This window comes from Nannospalax galili, unplaced genomic scaffold (genome assembly GCF_000622305.1).
Source record: "Nannospalax galili isolate Female #2095 unplaced genomic scaffold, S.galili_v1.0 scaffold1311, whole genome shotgun sequence".
Classification (NCBI taxonomy): Eukaryota; Metazoa; Chordata; class Mammalia; order Rodentia; family Spalacidae; genus Nannospalax; species Nannospalax galili.
This window is the reverse complement of record NW_008329527.1, coordinates 151,147-155,307: the sequence shown is the minus strand read 5'-3', so window position 1 is coordinate 155,307 and position 4,161 is coordinate 151,147.

Below are 4,161 nucleotides of genomic sequence, written 5' to 3'. Positions count from 1 at the left end.
CATCCCCAGGTAAGTTAGCCAGGGTGGAGCAGCATTTAGCTGCCATTCTTGGGATGGTCTGTATCTGGTGGCAGAGGACAGAGTGATAACTGGGAGCCAGGAAGTCACTAGGTGGGATGAAAAGGGTTTGGGGACTGGACTGGGTAGCATCTGGCTTGAGGCCATGCTACTGATCACCCTGGGGGAAGCAGCTGACCTCCTGAGGGTTATTGGCACTATAGTATGTCTGGGAGACAAAGACATTTCCTGGGTCTCTGGGCTCCTGCTGAAGCAGCATCCTTGGCTCCAGGAAGCAGAGAAACCTCCAGAGAAAGCAAATGTGTCCTCTGGCCCTCAGGCCTGTGAATGCCAAGGTGGCTCAACAGGGCTGCAAGGGTGAACATCAAGATGGTGATGGCTCTGATGAAGGGGTTCGAGGTAGGTCCCATCCAACTGTAGGAAAGCTCATATAAAAGGGGCATGTAGGAGAGATGGCGCCTGTGTGTACTTGGTAAGTTACTTGGCTTCTCTGAGCCTGTTTGTGCATCTGTTAACAGCAGATACAAATATGGATGACCAGTAAGAGCTTGCCTTGCTTGTTGAGTAGGAGGCTGGGCGAGGTGTCTCAGACAGCAAAGAGTTTTGGCAAGAAATAGCATGGGTTCATGTGATGAACAGCTCATGGTGACATTAATTACATCCCGTCTTGGTCAGGGCAGTAAGCACACAGTAGGTACTTACTAAGACCTTTCTGAGAGACGAGGGCCTGAGAGTCTCAGGATGGAAGATCTTCGTCCCACCTGCCAAGGTTCTTCTGACAAGCTGGGAGCTTATTTTCCTTACCCACATGTCCACCAGCTTCTCCTATGCAACCCTGACAGGAACCCTGGTGGGTAGGCAGCCTGGATGGTGTGGAAGGACAGAGGGCCTAGGTTCAAGTTCTGGCTTTGCTTGCCACTTGCCCTATGTGCGACCTAGGGCTGCTCACGCTACTTCTCTGTGTTTCCACAGCTTCTGTCCTACAGATCCTTCAAAGAGTTCTCATGGAGAAGGAGAAAATGCACAGAGAGTTTTGGGCACATAGGAGATTCCATATTAGTGTGTTGTTATGGTATTAATAGTTATCACCAGCTCTTGTGAGTCCCAGGCTCTATTCTCCAGAGATTCCAGGATCCCTCCTGGGCTGCAGCATCTGGGATCCCTGATGATCTTCCCTGCCTAGCTCTCATCTAGAGCCACTTGGCCTCTCTGTTCCCTAGGGCCAGCGCAGGCATACAGTGGACAGAGGCCAGGAATACTAACATCTTACCACACACAGCACAGCCTGGCACCAGCCCCTCAGCCCTGCCTTTTCTTACCTCCCTTTTATTGTCCCATAGCTTGAGACCCAGAGAGTGGAAGCCTTTGTTGGGGGCTCTTCACATAGCTCTTCAGACCCAGTGGTTGGGGGACTAGCCTGGCTGCAGAGAGTGCTGGATTTGGGGATCTGCCCTTGACCTCTAGAAGCCCAGCTCTCTAAGCCCTGGCAGTCCAAGAAGCTCAAGTGCAGCGGTGCCTGGGTTGACCTGGGGTCTGTGGGGACATGGAGCCTCTGAGGACAAGCTCAGTGCTCTGGATTCCATTGTCTGTGGGCATTGGTTAGAGATGTCAGGGTCAGCGCTGGGCCAGAGAGACTGTGGGTCAGATTGTTAGCATGACCCCAGCCTCTCAAAGCCTCCGTTTCCCCCTTTGTGCTGAAGATCAGGTTAAATGGAAAGGGGTCACACAACCCTCTGGCAGAAGCTCCGGACCTTGTTGTGCATTTGGGAGAATTTCTCAGAGGAAGCAGGGGTTACAATAGAAAACTGACTGACAAGAGTTCTGCCTCGAGGATCTGGGCCCAGACAAGGACAGCAGAGCTGGCAGTGACCATTACTTTTGGGCTCTGGGTCTGGGATGTGGGAGGTGGTGACCATGGTAGCCCCAAGAAAGTGCCAGATGCAGCCTGGGATAGGGGGTGGGAACTGTGAGCCATCTAGGAAGATGGGCAGCTGGAAGCCTGAAATGCAGGGTGTGGCTGGCCTGAAGCCCCTGGTGGGTACTCTCCTTTGCCCTTTCTGGTAGTAAATGAAGCCTCTGTGTTGACCTCTGACTAGCCCTCCCTGTAGTCCTTGTGCTTTGCCAGGCACTGGAAAAGGCATCCCCATCCATCACAGCAGACTGCAGTTCATCTTGGTTCTTCAGTGTCAGTGGCCTCCACCCAGTACTTGTGCCTGCCTGATGAAAATGCAAAACGTCTGACCTTGCAGTGTGCAAGGGAAAAGTATGTCAACATATTGATATACATGTGTCATGTTTAGTGGTGAAGAGCAATGAACTGGGTTTAGAATTTGGAGGCGGGGGAGGCGTCATTAGAGGGAGGTCAGGGAAGGCCTGTTGGGAGGTAACATTTTGGCAGAGACCTGATGAAGTAGAGGATACTGGGGAAGAGGAAATAGGCATTGCAGAGGCCCTGAGGTTGGACCATGATTGTCTTCTACCCACAAGAGGACCCGAGCCTGTGGAGGCCCACTTTGCTGGTGGGAAGTGAGTGAGGTGGGAAATAATGGGCCTGTCACACAGGCCCTTCAGGGTTACTGAAAGCACTTGAATTAAAAAAAAATTTATTTATTAATTTTGTTTATAATTTATGAATGTTTTGCTTGTATGTATGTAAGTATACTACATGTGTGCGATGCCGGTGGAAGTCAGAAGAGGGTGTTGGATCCCCTGGAACTGGAGATATAGTCAGTTGTTAGCTGCCATAGGGGTGTTGGGAACCGAATCTGGATCCTCTGCAAGAGCAGCCAGTGCTCTTAAGGCCCTAGGATTTGAATTTTTGTCAAGTAAGATTTTGGGCAGAGTGGGGTGAGATAACACAGGAGGGGACCTGGCTCTGTGCTTGGTGCTTGCAGTTCCTGCAGCCCCCTGCACTGGCCGTCTTCCCTGGCTTGGTTTTAGAGCAGTATGGGAAGTTCAGCTCTTTGCCCAGGGCCACACTGACATTCAGCAAGAGATCTGAGAACCCATGATTCTAATCTGATTCCATGTCAGGAAAACCAGGAAGGAGTCGGTCGCCCTCCATGGCTCATTCGGTAAATCTAACTGCTGTCCCTGTAATATAATCAAGATGGCCTTTGCACTGTGTTTGTTGGGTATGGGGAGCTCAATGTGGCCTGGGAATGAAGGAAACATGTCTTCAGGGGGACTCAAGGTGAAGATGAGGGGAACGCTAGGGGCTGGAACTGGGCATGGTGGTTATAAGATATATGGGAGGCAGGGCATGGCATCATATACCTGTAATTTCAACACTTTGGAGGCAGAGACAGAAGGATTGCAAATTCAAGGTCAGCCTGGGCTATGTAGCAAGACCTCTCAAAAAAAAATGGGCAAGGGGTGCTGGGGATATAGTTTGGAGTTAAAGCGTGCCGGACATGTTTGAGGCCTTAGTTTTAATCCCCAGTACTATAATAGAAAAGGAGGTGTGGGCTGTGAGTGAGGGGCCTTGTCTGGGTTCATGCCCATGGCTGGGGTTGGGGCATGTGGAGCCTCTAAGCCTCCCATCAGATCTGGTAGAATTGATTTATCCTCTGTATGCCTTAGTTTCCCCTCTGGACTCTTGTGATGAACACTGATTAGGACTTTTGGTGCTCAGAATATATCCCGTGTAACAATAGACCTTCAAGGTGCAGCTAAGCACATTAGGATGGGATTAAAGCCCACAGGTCCCTTGCCTCAGTCTTCTCTGAACCTTCAGCATCCACTCTCCCAGTTTCTGGGAATATTTTCAACCACTTGGCCCTTTTCCCTCTGGAGTATGTTTGGGGGGTTAAGGTGTCCCTGGGCAGGAACAATTTAATGTTGGGCTGCAGTGACCCAAAGCAGACACTTGAATGGTGGAACTTCAGGCAGATGCATCCTGCCGAGGACCCCATGCTTCCCCCTTCCCCAGGGACTATAAGAGCAAGGCTGGACTCCCACTGCTGTTTCTAGAGAGATTAAGAGGGCTGTGTGTCAAGAGGCGGTGACTCAGGGTTGGCCTAGGAGGACTGGGGTAAGGCCCAGGAAGTGAGCAGGCTAATGATGGGCTTCTTACTTTATTATTTATTTATTATTATGCGCATAGACTTGTAAAGGACAACTTATGGGAGTCAATCAAATCCT